Here is an 18809-nt window from a genome sequence, read left to right as displayed (position 1 = left end):
AATAGGTCATTTCAAGTTTGTGTGTGGTGGTTGTAAAATGACAGTACATAGACTGAACACCAAAAAGCACAAGCTGTAGCAGTTCTGCTGCAGCCTGTCATAAAATCTTTAGCCCTGAACAGCTTGAAAAGAATTTGAATATTTTTTTTAGTGATAGACTAAATATGAGTGTCAGACTTGAGACCACTGCCTAGGAAAACACAAAAACTTTTGCAGATTTCACAGACCGAATAGGTGAGTGTTTGATGGAGATAATAAGTAGCTAGAAGTGGATAAACCGCAGGCTAGTACATACTCTGATTTTGGTAATCAGATCTGAAGAATTAAATCCATGCTGAAGTACCAGTCATACAGCAAACATTAAAGAAACTGAACAATGCAGTTTTAGCTCATCAGTATACTAGGCTAACACTGCAGCATCGGTGATTCCACATATCGATCAGAAAGATGGAACACAAACGTAGGTCAACCTCAGAGCCCTGGAGGGCACTTTGAGTGACTGTATATGTGAAGAAAAAGTGTTAGTTTATATTTATTTATTTAATTAACAGTTAGTTGAACTGGGACAACTGGTGCATCCAGTCACAGACCTGTATTCAGGGTTGCTGCTGAATCGTTTATAAGCCACAGCAGATAGTCCACTAGGTGAGAGCTTACTTAAAAGTAATTAATTAATGATTATCAAGTGTACTGACAAGTCAAGAAGCAAAGTACCAGTAGTATGGCCATGACTGAGCTCCATATGTATATATATCCTTATACCAAGGGGGTGGGGGTGTCTGCTCCATTAACAGAATGAAATCTGTGCTGGGAGTCACACAGTAAGGTGTGATTATTAATATAGCCATAAAAGTGGTAGTGTACAGATGTCATTCTTCCAAAATTACACAGAAGGGCAAAGGAATAATATTAAATTTAAGTAGAGGTCCACCCTTATCATAACAGATTATTACTGCAAATTTAAAGATCATGTGTAAGCTAACAAAACACCATGTTCTATTTCCATTTTATTGAGAACTTTGCTGTGGTCAATGAGCATTACATCATATTTTCACATAAAATGTTAATTTTCTGTGAAAAATAGCACTTAAAAAAACATTACATCACAGATAATGGCTGTGATTTGAGCTGATCTGTAAACATGGAGTCAGGGGTAAAAGCTTTACTTTCTCAGCTTCTACATTAGTTGAATATTTAATGATTAATTTTTGACTGCTGCCTGTTGTTCCTAAAGACAGGTCCATTTCTCCTGCTAAGAGCCTATGGACCCTATTCCAAAAGACTTGCTCTCTGTGTAACTGATTTCCTCTGGTGTAAGCATGCTTTATAAGTAGGCCTTATACTGACAACCAGTCTTGTGAGATCAGGGCAGGCTTACACTGGAACAAGTTACATTGAGAGGAATTTATTTAATCTGGCCCTAATAAAAGTAGGAATGAGCATGCCATTGTTTTTTATGGGTTTGTGCACATTGTACTTAGCATGGTTACTGGACTCCATTGGTATACTTCACAAAGTGAAGGCACTCAGACAAATATTAATTTATCATGAATTAAAATTCATATCTGAATTTATTAATGAAATATTAATTTCACAGTGCCCTTTCTCTAACGTCATATTGGAGCTTTTTCCTGTATTCTTCATAAAGAGTCGAGACTTTCAAGGCTATGGTCAAAGGCAATAACCAGTCCTTCTGACTTCATGATAGCACCATACTAGGTATGATGATGAAATAAAAAACAAAAAAAAAACAAACATCTCTGGAAACTACAACAGAATAAAAATTGTTATTCAGTAAAAATGAACAAGCTTTCACAAAGATGCTATACCAAGTTATATAAAAGAGAACATAATAAGCACACTGTTATATGTTCATCAGAAATCACATGATTTAACTCAACATATTATTGGATAAAATTTCATTTCCTTGGTTTGTTTTCAGTACGGGTTTAATACTGTTCATCCCAGTCAGCCCTGGATATTTAACTGCCCTTAACAGATATATATATATATATATATATATATATATATATATATATATATATATGTGTGTGTTCAACATTGTCTGTTCTGGTAACCAAATCACCACCTCCGGGATTCTCCAATACATTATGCAGGACTAAAGCTCTAAAGGAGAGTGACTTATCCACCTCATTAATGCATTTAAAATGTGTATCTGTATTTATTTTTCTTCTTATCTCAGAGAGGTGGTCACATATATGTTCCTTTAGCTTGTGATTTGTGTTTCCTACATAAAACACCTAACAATACAAATGGCAAGATAACTATATTTTTAGAATTGCAATCGGCAAATCACTTAAGATTTTATCTTGTTTAGTAAGAGGATATATAAATGCCTCTCCTCCATATAGAAACTTCCAGTAACTACAGTTAGTGCATGGCAGAGTAACTTTCTTCTGACTGTATCTTATGTTTACATTATTTATTTACTTTTTGTAATATAGCTTTTGCTTAAGGTTTTGAGATCTCTTAAAAATAAACAATATTTTATCAGATATCATATTTCATAACACATCTACACTATTCAAAATATGCCAGTGCTTCTGAATAATTTCTTTAATCGTTGTAGTATGTCTAATATATGTTAATGTCATTCTTAAGTGGCCGTATAACATTTCTAATTTCCTTAGCAGAGAACATTGGCTTACTCCTGTTACTTCGACTAGACATAAATGACCTATATTCCTTCATGCTTCATCATAGCATCTTGCTTTAAAGTAATCTATTAGGCCATCCACATGTTTTTTTTAATTTTGCCGTCAGTATTCAATATCGCCAAAAGTGGCATTTGTCCCTTTAAAAAGTTCCTAAACATAAATGAGAAGTGCATACTTTTTATATGCATGTGCATATTTCTGTTTACATCTTTTTTACATGCCATGGTAATAAGTATGCTATTATGTAATCTTCCCAACTTAATAGCTTAAAAACATATGCTATCATATAAACAGGCTTTCCTAAACTTCAGAAATACAACTGTATGGTTGAATAGTTTGTAAAACAGCTAAATTCATTTACAGTCCTTTCCCATAACATAAAAATGTCATCTACACATATCTATCAAAGTAATATAAAAAGATATTATACCCAGACAATAAATGATCCTTCTTCCACATAGTCGTTACTATATTTTCATAGGTATTGGCTATCAGTGTATCCATGGCCACACTCTTTATAGAGATAACATCTATTCTGTAAAGTGAACACTTTGTTGCAAAAAACAATTTATAAAAGGTCATATATTATTTTTATCTTGTATCCTGAATAAGATGTGTACACACTAAAATAATTCCTCAGTGATTCCAATCCAGAATCATTCAGAATAACTGTAAATAATGAACCTATGTCAAGTGTTACAGACATATATACAGCATGTTTCTTACCAGAATGTCACTAACACAATTGACCTAAGATATATAACTAAAACAAAAATGTTTCAAAAAACTCCTGTAAGTAAATTTCCCAAAAGCAAGATATATGTTCAGTTATCTACCCCCTTGACAATGCTGTTGGTCTTGTGGGTAGTTTCTCGCTATCCTTATGTATCTTTGAGGGATCATAGTAAATAAGAGTAATAGGAATTGAAACATAAAAATAATTTAACGATTCTATTGTGAGATAGCCAGTTAAATATATAGTGTAGATATTACTATTTACTTGCCTTACTAAATTAATAATTTCAGTTGCTGTTATATTATATGTGTTCTAATCCTGTAATAAATATTTATAATATATAACATCCATGTTATAGCTTCACCTCATTTATCAGTATTTTTAATTATAATACTTTTCATTATTAGTTGATAATTCTAATTATTCCTGACCTTCAATACTTAAATTACAAAAGGACAAAACAGTACCACTATTTTAAATAAGAAGATAGAAAAATGTATGGAAGACTTAGCTATGTCAAGGTTAAAGGAAGACAACTAACAGTTAAGATAAGACGAGATGAGATAAAATTGTTGATGTATAATCAATCTGCAAGGAAGTCTCCAAAGACAGCTACCATTCTTTTGAAAGTCTGGAAGTTAGGAAGGAAAAAAGCTATTACAATCTGGAAAGTTTGTTTAATAGAGGAAACTGCAGCATCTTAGAAATAAGCTGTGGTGGCTGTATTACCCAAACTGGGTAAAGACCTATCAGACCCAGCCTCATACAGATCCATTTTATGTCTATACTGGTTAAAAAATGGCAAAGGCTTTGTCAAAATTGATAGATATGGATCAACGTGGTTTTCTGGAGTAGAGGCAAACATTTTTCAACATTCATACAACAATGTTCCAGAGGGAAGCAAACTGTAAGGCAATACTGTTGTTAGTGGTGGGTCTTGACGGAGAGAAACTATTCAACAGAGTAAGCAGGGATTTTATGAGTAGGGCACTAAAAACATTTGCAGTCTCTGATACAATAATGAGGTTAATTTGGAGGATATATGAAGGATTGAAGGTAAGAAAGTGGGGAAGGTTCCCCTCTGATAAGTTTGAACAGAGGTACCATGCAGGAGTGTCCTCTTTCCCCTTTGTTATTTGCTTTATATTTAGAGCTACTAGCAATGAATATAAGGTATTCAGAAATTCAAGGATGTTATTAGTATGATAATCAAGAGAAGCTGACTTTATTTGCAGATGATATTATAATGTTTGTCTTTTTGGCTTTTCCCGGTTAGGGGTCGCTACAGCGGAACTCCGGTCCGCTAATGATTGGCAGTAGATTTTTTTTATGGTGCCGAGTTGCCAGCTCGACGCCCAACGCGAAGGCATGCCCATTTACGCATGTCTTTTGGAGGCCACTCGACCACGGAGTATGCATACAGACTCCACACAGAAGGCACTCCAGCCGAGAATCGAACAGGAGAACCTCTTGCTGTGAGGCAATAATGCTACCGCTGTATAATGTACTCGATAAATACAGAAAAGGACATCTCAGTATTGTGGAAAATTTTGAAACGGTTACAAATCTCTTCAGGATATAAAATTAATGAATATAAAACAAAGGCTTTAGCTGTAAACTATATATCCCTCATGACTTGGTTCAGCAATATCCATATTTATGTTGACATAAGAAGAGGAAGTATTTAGGAGTATGGCTTAAAACGGTGTCTATTAATGGCAGCTAAGGGTACGTGAAAAGAGAGTAAACAAAGGATAAAACTGAGAAACTGGAAGCTCTTTAACTACATAGATATTAAGATGTTAGTAGTCCTTCTAGTTTTATATATAGATCAGTTATAACTTTCTCAACCAGAGGAAATGTTGTGGACAATAACTGATAAAATGTTGAATGAATGTAACTTGGACGGAATCAGGGCAATAGTTAAGTGGGATAAGCTGATCCTCCCAACAGAACAAGGTGATTTAGGATTACCTGATTTGAAGGAATATTTTAGAGCTACACAGTTAAGGCTCATATACATAACACAAGCAGAAGGTTATAATTCCAAGCGGAAAGGGTTAGTAATGAAGTAAGGGGGAGGTCAAGAAATAAGGAGAGTGAGATTTCAGATGCAAATCCTTAAGGACAATAGTTATTGTGATGATATGTGGCAGTGCCATCTGTGCCAGGAAGAGTAGGGTAGTAATAAGTGACATTGTCCCTTCGCTGGGCCAGTAATAAAGGAGACTCAATCCTCACCCCTGACTCCAGTGAGGGACGGTCACTAAGAGTAAAGATGGATTGACACAGTATTTTCAGATGCAGCCCCCTACACCAAGCACAATTTCCCTTAAGAGCACACAGGGAGCACTCTCCAGATTTGGGTCCAGACTTTATTTCTCTCTCCAGGCCCACACAAAACTCTACACTGACCATCTTGGAGCTCGGTGTCCCTGCTTCCAGTACGTGAGACACATACATTTGAATATTTGAGTTTTACCTACATACATATACACCTGGGAAAAGCTGGCACAGAATTACCAGCCATGCCCCTTTCTGCCCAGACTCAGAGGTAATCAGGCTGCCACCAGTCAACTAGTTTAAGGCTCTTACAAAGGGTATCCAATTATACTGTGTACAATTAATAATAATAATGGAGTGTGGCCAGAGCAGCAAGGCTTTCAGGAGTGGCCACAGTGTCACCAAAATAAGCATAAGTACTCTCAACATGTTAAAAGCATTCTCTAAAAGACCAGCCACAATAAAAAGTGTTAAAATATTAAATAATAAATAATAAAACAGAAAACAAGAGAATACTGAATGCAATAAACAACAGAATTCAACCTCAGAGATTTTAAAAATAATACAGTTGGATATTTTCCTCATAGTTACAGAAAACTATACTAAACTATTCTCACTAGATTTCCCTGTCTAACTAAAGAATTATTGTTCTCTGACCTCTCACTAAAACAAGGCAGGCTGATATGTGCTGAGTGTCTTACCCCAGCAAAACACAAATGATGTCTGTCTGCCTCACTCACTCAGACTGACTGAATCTCACTGACTGACTGTGTGGATGTGTGAAATATAAATCCTGTCAAAAATCTTTCCTGTCAGATTCTGAAGTGCTGCTGTGAGGCTTCCAAAGAGTTTAGCTGGTTAGAGGATGACATCACCATTGGTCACCTGATTCTGGTACAATACACACAGAGAGCTTTATTAAGATCTGTGGCAGCATCTGAAAGCTATAACACAATTTTAAACTTTCTACCCTTCTAGGGTTCTCAGATAAAACATTCAATTTGGTCAGTTACAGCAATACAATCTAATACACATTTATACATTTTTAACACAGGTAACTTTACAAATATATATATTTTTAACACCAGCATTTATACAAATCAGAGAGACAATCAGATGACATAAACTTTTTTTTCACAAGACTCCAGCTGGCTGTGCTAGCATATATACACATTTACTACCCTACTCTCCCTGGCACAGATGGCACTACCACATATCATCACAGTGTAATATTACATTCATAAACATACAGAAAGTATTCTAAAAACTAAGACAACACATGAATGAAAAAAGGAGATTTTGCTAATAGGGATGACAGCAAGTTGTTGTGTCTTTCAGCTTTTCCCGGTTAGGGTTCGCCAAAGCGGAACTCCGGTCCGCTAATGATTGGCAGTAGATTTTTATGTGCCGAGTTGCTAGCTCTGACGCACAACCTTCAACGAAGGTATGCCCATTCATGCATGTCTCCACATAGAAGATGGTTTAGCTGAGAATCGAACAGGACAACATCTTACTGTGAGGCGACAATGCTACCGCAGCACCACCACCGCAGTTTGACTGCAAGTACGGGTACAGAAAAAAGGGAGCCGGAATTTACTGCATAAAAATGGAAAGGTAAAACAGTAGGATGAGGCCAAGAAGTTTGGGCTGCAGTATAGAGATTATCTTCCTATCAGGTTTTGATATCAGACTATAGGCAAAAAGAAAGGATTGTGGTGTCGTAAGTGAAAGACCTACTCTGGTAGAGTTATAGAAGGGCATATGAATATTACATGATAACTATAAGAATCAGTCTGAGTAGGATAGAAAAGATTGGGAAGAGAGGCTGGAAAAGCAAATTACAAGGGAACAATGGGAGGACATATGTGTGGCTCCCAAATATACAACAAAGTCCAGAAGACTTAGGATTTTTGCTTGTGAGTGTTTGTATAGGCATTTCATACCCCAAGTAGAGTTCAAAGAATTTTTCTTAGGTTGATGGCAAAGGCTGGAGGTGTTACAGGGACAAAGAGATAACTAAGAACATGCTTTTGGGAGTGAAATAAGTTGACAGATTAAAAAAATTCTATGCAGAGTACTCTGTCAGAAATATTGGTGGATCAAATGACTGTGACTAAGGAAATGATTATTTTGAACTCAGACACAGAATCTGAATTGCCCAGATATAGTAAAGACTTATTAAGTGTAATTCTGTTGGGTATCAAAAAAAAGCAACTACTAGAAAATGGAAATCAAAAATGTAAAACAGCTGCATTGGAAGTAGTGAATATTGTAAAATAGACAAAAGAACTAGAAGAGGGATCACTAGAAAAGGGAATAAACAAATTAGATAGAAATAATGGAATTCATGGGAACAATACATGCAGAATAATGTTTAGGAGGAGGAGTGAGGCTTAAGGGAAGGCAGGAAGTCGGCAATGTATGTAATGTTGAACAAAAGATGGCTGCTATAATGAAAGAAACCATTTAATGAATAATATGCACAAATTGAAAAAAATGTTAACATGGTTTGTTTCCTTTTCTGTTAATGTTTCTGTAATGTGTAATGTGTGCCTATGTCTTATAGGTGTTGAAAAATCTGTAGCCACAGATACATCAGACTTTCATTGGGGTGCTGTGTTCAAAGGAGTGAAAGTGTTTCTGGAAAACAAAACACATAAATGTCAAAGAAATGATGACTCAAACAGCTACTCTCAAATCTCTTAACCATCTGTGGAGTACATGCTCTCTGTGCTAGTAGTCATAGTCAGTACCACCACAGTGATAATGTGCATAAACAAACAAGTGGGAACCAATTCCTAACCCCTTTGCAGACTAGCTATGATAGCCTAGAAATTAGACACTCATTTTAGTCTGCCCCTCGGGCTACCTATATTTTGTCAGAGCAAAATATATTGCAGACAAGCTGATCAAGACCAGGAAAGACCCTCTTGGATGGAAGGTGAACCTGAGGGATTGATCTATTTGTGGGGAACTCCTCAAGTAGATATGTTTGCCTCCAGCTACAACAGACAGTTAAAGAAATTTTGCTCAATGTCTTCTTGTATACAGGCCCTGGAAGACACATGCCTTTCATTCCCATGATCAGGAATATTCCTGTATCTGTTTCCACTCTTTCATCAGATAACCAGTGTTCTTCTAAAGATGCAGAAAGACTCTCAAAGCATAACTGTGATTACTCCCTTTTGGCCCAGGCATCAGTGGTCCTCCCTTTTTAAAAAATGGCTAAGAGGAATTATCACAATGTTTCTCACATAAATGACTTACTCACATAAGACAGAGGTTGTTTGATGCACCTCAACCTTCAACTTCTTCAGCTGACTGCCTTGATAATATATTTTTATTAGCTTTCAGATCAGACACCTTATGTCTGAGGAAGTGTAGCAGGTATTAAAGGAGGAAAAAGAAACCTGTTACTAAAAAAATTATATATGAGCAAGTAGAAGGAACCAGGACCCTTTCTAGGCTTAGATTCCTTGGTTCCTCAGTATTTGTGCATCCACTGTCCTTTTTTATTGTTCTATCAAGATTCACATTTAAGGCATCTGTAGATGTCTGTCCTTAGATTCCCCCCTTTCTATCCTACCTCAAGTGAAACAGTTTTTGAAATGGGTTTTAGATATCTGGTCACCTAGAAGGCAGCCAGGTTCCTTCTTGGAACCTTATTTTTGTACTGTTAAAATTTACACTGTTTCCTTCTGAACCTGCTCATGAGGCTATTTGAAGTTCTTATTTGGAATAAAATGTGTAATTGCTCTGATTTCTGCAAGATAAGCACCCAAGTTACAAGCTGTTATGACAGATCAACTCTATCTCATCTTTCACAGACATAGGATAACACTGAGAACCAATCCTTCCTTTATACCCAAGGTTGTCTCACAGTTTATATTGAATCAGGCAATTTATCTCTCTGTTTTCTCCCCAGAACCAAAATAATGAGGGGAAAAATTGTGTCTAATCCGGATATTCACAGGCAACTCAGGTATTACATTGACAGGACATAAAAATGAAAAGAGGTCAGGACTTCTGATCAATTATTTATTTCCTATGAAAGTAAGAAAAAGGGACAATCAGTGTCAAAACACAGAATTTCTAAATGTCTGTCTTGTGCTATTGCTTTTTGTTATTCTCACCATAACTAACTTACACTTCCAGTTAAAGTCAGGGCCCACTCTACCAGGCTCTGGCTACTTCTGAGGCTTTTTAGAAAGAAGACTCTAGAAATATACTACAGGCAGCAACACAGTCATCTGTAAACACATTTACCAGGCACTATAAACCAGATTCCTTCTCAATGTCCTGAGAAGGCTTTGCTAGGACTATTTTCCAGGGGTTCCTAGACTCTGATACTTTTTCTTCATTTTTCCCTTTCTTTCTAAGCTCTGGAATTCATCCTATGTAGCTTAGTCTTATGCAGCTGTGATCTAATGATGAAGGTAGTACAGTTTTGTTAAGTAAACTTACCATTACCGTATTTGTTTTGATCGAATATTGCAGTAACCACACCCTCCCTCCATTCCCCTGCTTTTTGCTATTTTATGTGAGGGTGTGGAATGGCTCAAGCTCTGAAATTTTGGTACACTCGACACTGATTCTATGCTGCCATTCACAAGCTGTACAGTGTTTAGGGCAAATGAAAGGTGTCCTAAGCTTCCTAAATTAGCTGACTGGTCCAATCTGTGGCAGGATGTCCAATATAGCTTATGCTAATACAACAGTGATCTATTTGAACATCTGCTGTTAAGTTAATTTTACTTATACAACTATACTTGCATTGTTTGTGTCAAAGTATTGCAGCCATGACATATTAGACAGTCTGTATTCAGCAGAACAGTCATGATCTGGAAACAAGCCAGTTCATCATATCATTTTGAACTATTTATCTGGACACTATTTAAGGTCAAATCATCCTGTTAACCAATCCATTTATGCCTATCAGAGAAATGCTTATTATCTTCCATTTAGCTGTATATTTTTCTAAAAACTGTATCTATCTATGTATATATATTAAAAGTGGATCCACTTTTGGCTCAGTATTGAGGGGAATAGTTTCATACTCTAGTCTCTCATCCATCAATGTTTCTCCTCCCAATTCACATTTCTATGACACAAGGAAACTTTATCAACCACTGATTTATTTCCTATATAAAAATGTATCCCCAACAGTCAAACAGCCTTTAGTCCAGCATTTGGCACCTTAAACAACTATTTAATAACCTATAAAGGAGAAGACCAAGATCAGCTTAGTTAGAGACCCTCTTAAGAGCCATGAAAAGTACACATATAAAAAGACCTATATCTTCATTAGTGACAAATTAATCTGAAAATGACCCAAAGGATCTAAATGTTCTGCAGCCATGTCTAAGGTTATGTTGAAACAGAAACAGAATTCTATCCTGCTAAACAAAATCAAAAAGTTGCAGGTTGAGTGGGGTTCCTGGATCGCTACACACTGAACAGCAGGTTAAAAATGATAGCGGTGTAAAATGGACAGAAAACATCAATAATTTGAGTAAAAGTCATTTACTGATTCGTCACTATACTGCCTGGATGTTGGTAATGAAGACATTCAGAAAAGTAATACAAAATCAACCAGAAAAAGAAAAAAAAACTCTGGTTAAGAAGAACTTTGCAAGCTGATCAGCAAAAAGCGATTCCACTTTAAGCTTTGGTAGAGGAAATGTCTTCCAATAATTAGAGGAAAAAATAAATCAAATGCACTCAGAGATGCTTATAATAAGTGAGTCAGTGGAGGAATACATAAAGTCAAATAAAAGGCTAGAAAAATAGGAGACGCTTTAAGCAGCTATTCAGATTAGCGGATAAAATGGCAGAAATCAGAGGATGAAATGAATGAAAGACTGGCAGAGCAGGAGTCTTCTGAAGAAGAAATGATTAAAAAAACAGAAGAAGTAGAAGACTAGAGCAAACAGACAACACCCAAGGTTTTGTGCTATACCTAAGAAAGTGGAAGGAGTTGATGGCTTTAATTTTATGAAAATAAAACAGTGTAAGAAATTTCTCTGTGTGGAAGATTTTCAATCCATTTGTATCTAGTTAATCACTGTATATAAATCAGATAATGAAAGTAGAAGTAGTGAACTTAAATTCATCCCAAGTCAAAAGAATAATAAACAATATATAATTTGAAATGTAGTACAGAATTACTAAGTATTCAAAAGTAATCCAAGTGGGGTAGGCAGTCAGTTTCCAGTCAAAAATCCTTTATTTAGTACACAGACAAGTGATTCAAGTAAAACAAAAATAATAACAGAGTAACACTTTCCTCACAAGCTTTCTAACTATATATATACTTTTATCAGGCAAGGGAGTGGTTTATTGTGCTGTAAAACAAAGTGTTACTGTTATACATGTTAAATTCACATCCCTTCTCCCATCAGTGTGACATTTGAGCTGGTCCTGCCCTACTTAGTAGCTGTCATAATAATATAAACCTTATGTACTTTAAATAAAATTAATAATGATGTGGTAACTCTTATTTAACCAGATTATTAAGTAGATTATTAAGTAATTCCATCGGAAACAGCTGCTCCTGAGAAAACTGTGGCAGAACAAAAATATTAAATATTGGAGACACCAGAGTGTTTCTAGAAAATAATTATTCACTACATACCAGGCAGAAGAAAAGCATGCTTATTCCTGCAGTCAGGGGATGTCAAAAGTCAAGTGTGAGATTCAATTTGCTAGATCCAGCTGTATTTAGAATGTTCTTTTTTAATGGATCAAAGACATTGTGGATACAAACTGGGTTATGGAGGACATAGAACTGTTTAGCCAAGAAACAGTGAGCCAGCAAGGAAACTCTGCATCTCATTCCTTTGATAAAAACAAAGCCCATACACCCTTTTACAGTAGATGCCTGAGGAGAAATATCCCATTAGAGTTGCAAAGATTACAAAGAAGTTACAGAGAAAAAAGGATCACTTTATACATGACTTTATAAGAGGCCAGTTGGCATAACAGTTAAGGTCTTTGCCTCCCATGCACAAGGTAAAAGGTTTGATCCTGTCCTCCGGCCATGCCTGTTTGCAGTTTGGATGTTCTCCCTATGTCTCTGTGGGGTTCTTTCCACCTCCAAAAAACATGCTGAGTGTTTCCATCTCAAACTCAGCAATGGATGGAATCATAGGCAACAGCACAGACTCTGCATGATGCCCTATAGGGGAAAGAGTTGTACAGACCAACTGCTTTGGGCATCTGTTGTGGTTCCCAGTATCCTCAAGATAGGAGAACACGGATCACAGACTGCACACCATGGCAGAGCTAGCCACTCCCGGTGTAAAATATTGCTCCAGGTGATTCGGTCATATTGAATAATGTTGCCAAAATGGGCATGGGTAGTTACCAGTGATAAGTGGGTTGAGGACTGGCCTACTCCAACCTATGTCAGGGACCCATGCTAATGGTGGGAGGGGTGTATGTGCCCCTACTGGCTAGTGTGTGCCTGCCATAACGACCAAAATAAGCTACTGGCCAGCCGGTGTCTAATTGCCCAGCCTGGATTAGTTGGATAGCTCTGTTGAGCAAAAGCTGGACATAAAAACAACCAACCTGCCAAACATGAACTGAGAATTGCTACACTTAATGTAGATTCACTGACGGGATGCAGCTTGGAAGTACATGACATGATGATATGGAGGAGAATGGATCCAAGATACAAGATGGAAGGGCGGTACAGCATTTCCTCTCTGCTTTCATTGGCTTGCGTGAATAAGCACAAAATTATCATTTTGTGAAATCACTCCCCTTCAACTATTTAAATTTATTGGCCATTCTACTGTATTCTATAGTACCGGAATACAAAAGTGATCACCCCCTTTCAATCTATCTTGCTGTTTTAAAAATAGTGACTCTCCACTAAAACTTAACTTTTTAGACAGGTAAAACTTACCTACTTTCACATCTACCTTCTCTAGTGCACACTGCAGTGTTTAGAATAAACCATTTTTTTCATCTTACCTTTAAGCATCCCTGTGACTAGTACTTGCTCTAATACCTGCTGGAAAGCACTAGGAAGCCTTAAACTGATACAAGCACTCAACTCTCCTAATTAATAAGGAGAAATTAATCATAGGCACTAAACAGCCTATGACTGCAAAGTACCTTGCTAAGGTAAGGGAAAACAGCTTCTGTGCTTTAAAAAAAAAAAAAAAAAAGCACCAAACCAGGCATGTGCAAGGGTCAGCTTCCGTTGATTTCTCCTGTCCACTTGGTGAATCTGGGCAAACAGGGGCAATGCAGCAATTTCCTCATGTACACAGACAACCATCTCCTCCTACCACCCAACACTACAACCTGTGAGAGATGCACTTACATAGCCAAACTGGAAGCAACGCTCTCTCCACCCAAGATTGTGCTAGACAGTCAAGAGGAGAAGGTTAACACCCGCACTACACCTCAAGCAACACATAGCCCTTCTAAACTCACACCACCAACACCCACACATAGCAACACTAAATCCACATATGCAGAGGCCCTAACTGTAACCTGCCCAAGCAACAAGGACCTCCGAAGCTGAAATGCAAACAAACACCAATCACAACCAAAGTGTCACATAGCTCACAACACCAGTGTGCCACCCAGCAACAGCCCCTAAGGCAAGACAATGTACCTAACACTTTAGTCATAGGTGACTCTATAGTCAGGCACACTGATGTCCCACTCACCAGGCTGAACAAGGAGAAAATTACCGTGAGTTGCCTGTCGGGTGCCAGGATCCGCCACATAACTCATGCACTCAAGTCACTCCACAACAAGTACAAATATGACTCTGTCATTGTCCATGTTGGAGTGAATGACTTGAGACGTGCCTCCCTGGACTACATGAAAAGAGACATGGAAGAGCTCTCGGATCATGTGGCCCAGGCAGGTATGACCCTAGCCCTGAGTAGCATCCTGCCTTCGCCCAGAATGATACCACAATATAAGGACAAAATGATTGACTTCAACAATTGGCTAAGTTTCTGGTGTCATTCAAAGGGGATCCAGTATCTGTCTGCCTGGGACGACATGATTGACAGACCACGATGCTTTGCCAGAGATGGTCTGCACCTGTCGCCCCTGGGATTCAGGTTACTGGCTAAGGCTCTTGCCACCCCTATAGTGCCTTTTTTAGGCAATGTTCAAAGGACAAAACCACCACCGTAACTGGTACAAGCATGCAAAATCTGAAGGTAATGCTACTCAATGTTAGAAGTCTAAACCTCAAAATGCACTTTCTCAAGGCACTCCTAAAAATGGAGAACATCAATATCTGTGCAGTAACTGAGACCTTGTTCAAGGCTCCAGAGAGCACCCCTGCAATACCAGGCTACAACTTTTACCACACTTTTCGGCTACCAAACCAGGATCGAAACACTGAGGTGGAGTAGTGTCCATATTCACCAAGGATATTCACACCACCAGGTTAGTTGCCTAACACAATGCGTCTGAAATTCTCCAGATGCAACTAACACTAGGTAAGACTGCAATCCAAATTGTAGCTTGCTACAGATCCCCCTCCATGCCCCAAGATTCTCACTACACCTTTCTAAACATACTGGAAAATATTAATATACAACCAAACACCCTAATACTGGGTGATTTCAACTACCCTGCCATTAACTGGGAAAACTATTCATGCACCAATACCTTTGCCCAACGGTTCTTGGAATTCATAAATTCCAATGCCCTGGATCAACTAATCCATAGTCCCACCAGGGGCTCCAATATCTTAGACCTAGTCATTACCAACATGGGAAATCGATGCTCCACACCTATGGTCACCCCCTCGTTGGTCAGGTCAGACCATAAGCTAATCACCCTTAACATCCACATCCCACCCCCCACAACCCAGTAAGGAAACCTCCATAAAAAAACTTCTCCAAGGCCAACTTTATGCTACTCAAGTCAGAAGTTACAGGCTTCATGACACCCATGCAGACGGGAACTGAAAGTTCGACTGCTGAGTCCTACACTAAGGCACTGTATGAGCACATCCACTCATGCATGAATCGTGCCATCCCAAATATAACCAAGATGCTGTCCTCCAAAAAAAGGAAGCCAATCTGGTGGTCGCCTGCCATAAACAAACTTTACAACAAAAGAAAAAAAACTGTTGCAGAAAAGAGGAAACTTCCAGGGTGCAAAAAACTCCCTTACCAGCCTCAGTAAGAAGGTGAGATCCCTCATAAAATCCTCGAAAGCTAGTTACAAAAATAAAATTGCCAAAGATTCCAAATACAACCACAAGGTATTCTATAACTATGTCAAGAATCTAAATGGCAATGCTCAGATCTGCTCTGAGCTACAACAGAATGGCATTAAATATACTGATCCCAGGGATATTGCCAATATCCTGGCAGATCGATTCAGTGCCAACTTCACCCCCCTCTCGCCTGCTAAATGGCCCATCTCAATACTGAAAGATTGCCAAATTCTGGTAATAACAGCCACACAGGTAAAAAACGCACTTTCCAAGCTAAGAATACTGCATCCATGGGACCAGATGACATCCCGGGCTGTGTACTACATGAACTACAAAATGAACTGGCACCTCACCTAAGTGTCATGTTTAATCATACCCTCATCTCAGGCTTCATGCCCACTGAGTGGCGCACAGCTACAGTTATCCAACTCCACAAGGGGGGATCCACCTTGGATCCCGGGAACTACCGCCCCATCAGTCTGACGAGCCTGATTTGCAAGGCCATGGAACATACTATCATGGAACTTACAAACAAAGACACTGGCAACCTTAAAACACTGGACCCCACCCAGTCTGGGTTCATGAAGGGCTGATCTTGTCTGCTGAACATTACTGACTTCTTTGAATCAGTCTCCAGAGCCATGGACGAGGGTAACGCAGTCCACACAGCCTATCTGGACCTCGCCAAGGGCTTTGACACCATCCCCCACTCTGGAATCATAGATAAACTTACTAAGCTGGGCATTAATCCCTACATCACCTGATGGGTTGCCAATTGGCTTACTGACAGAACCCACACTATAAAAGTATCTGACTCCAAATCCAGCTCCAGACAAGTGACAAGTGGAGTACCTCAGGGTTCAGTCCTGGGACCTCTCTTGTTTGGCATCTACTTCCCTGAAGTACAGGCCAACACTAAGGGACCCTGGCTAACAAAGTTCCCAGATGACTGCAAACTGGGAGCCATTATTGAATCCCCAAATGATGTGGATACTCTACAAAAGGGCCTTACAGAAACAGATGCTTGGTGTCAGTGCCATGGGCTCAAGCTCAATGCCAAGAAATGTATAGTTATCCCCTTTGGGAAAAAACATGTACCCGTGAATTATCACATAGGTGGCAGCTCACTAAAAGAATCACAGGCCTAAAGCAGATGCCATATGCTGACCGCCTTAATAAACTCCAGCTATACAAACCAGGAACCATACACAACCAATACAGCAGTAGGAAGGGAAAGCACACAATCGTAGTTGAGGTTGCTGATAGCTATATATTCCACAATAAATCCAATGTCTCTTAAAAATATGAATAATCCAAGGTCAATTATATCATCCAAATAGTAGTTTATTGTGAACAATACAACACAACACTTGCGTCGACCAGGTTTAGTCTGCCTCCACGGACTTCTTCAGAACACAAGTTACAACTCAAAACATGATATATTTTTACTTATTTATGTATGCTAATGTGTAAATAGTATGTTGTGTAATACATTTAACTAATACATATCTGTAATAAATTTTGTAATAAATGTATATATCAAAGTGTAAATAAGAATTAGAAAAGGTGGACATTGTTCTCCATTCCAAATGATGAACAAATCGCCAAAATGAAGATAAAACTTGATGTGTGTATAGAATTGAGTATTGACATAACTGACTGAGTCAATAAGTCATTATGAAGTTTATAAACATGGGGCAAAACACAACTGCTCTTCTAACCACTCAAGACCCTTATCATGGGGTATAATCTCTCCCAATAACATGGCATTCATATAATGTAATAATCTGATGGTCCTATATGACCACTCCACTACCCTTATCTGGTTTCATTATTCTGATATTTTTAATGGACATGTCCTTATTAATTATAGTATTATGGCCTTTATCCATCCTGTCACTCCCATGGTTCACCGGATTATGCATTTAGAGATTTAGTATACATACCGTTTCATATATTTTAACATATCCATTCTCCATTTGGTATGTAATTTAACAATTTTGTCTCAAAGGATTTCAACATCTCATATTAACTTTCACCCTGATAACACTTGATTAGACAGGTGTTTTTTTCAGAATTAAATGTATAATGAACTGTAAAAGGCTCGTGGAATTGTCTTAACCGAGCAGTATATATAATGTTTTGAGAACCCGGAGAAATAGAGACCAGAATGTACCGGTGGTGTAATTTTGAGTTAGCAGCAAACCCAAACGTGGATTCCATTCCATACTTGAGTTGATGATGACATAAAGCTACTAATGAGCACAGTGCCACCTTCTTCTTCCATAATTAGCATAATAAACTCCAGCTATACTCTGTCGCATATCGTCTACTCTGAGGCAATCTCTGCTTAACATACAAGGCCATGTCAAACCCAGAGCTGTTGGACATGCTACACTTAAAAAAAATCCCAATCCCTCAGAGCCACATGCTCCAGGGATCTAAATCTTGTCATCACAATAAACAAAACATGCTGGAGGGATAGGTTCCTCACCCAGAGACTCCCCAGACTCTGGAATAGACTGCCCATACATGTCAAGCAGAGCACCTCTTTGGCCCTCTTCAAAAGGAACCTTGATGATTGGATGGGAGAAAGGAAATTCACTCTGGGGATCACATCAGTCACCCTGCTAGACAGGGGTCCAGGGAAGTAAATAGTGTGGGAAGAAATAGCCAGGGAATTGTTATGGCTAGGCTTGTATAGGCCCTAGGGCCGATAGCCTATTACCAACCTATGAACCTATGAATGTGGCTTGGAATCCAGAGTCTACTACTCAGGAGGAGGGCAGGCTAGAAAAGGTGTGGGAATTGTGATGAGAGAGAGAGGCTTCAGAAGGCAGTGAGAGATGTCATCAGAATTAGTGACAGACTCAAAGCAATCCGACTCCAACTAATGATAGGGCAG

General features: G+C 38.3%; 1 protein-coding gene across 1 annotated transcript in view; it reads left to right on the top strand.

The window, feature by feature from the left end:
* The window catches only part of SLC7A9 (solute carrier family 7 member 9), a 369032-nt gene that overhangs the window by 167299 nt on the left and 182924 nt on the right, over positions 1-18809 (top strand). The window lies entirely within an intron of this gene.

Source organism: Protopterus annectens, chromosome 8.part1 (assembly GCF_019279795.1).
Source record: "Protopterus annectens isolate FY-2018-M chromosome 8.part1, PAN1.0, whole genome shotgun sequence".
Taxonomy (NCBI): Eukaryota; Metazoa; Chordata; order Ceratodontiformes; family Protopteridae; genus Protopterus; species Protopterus annectens.
Note: the sequence above shows the minus strand (reverse complement) of the source record. Positions and strands in the feature narration are given on the sequence as shown.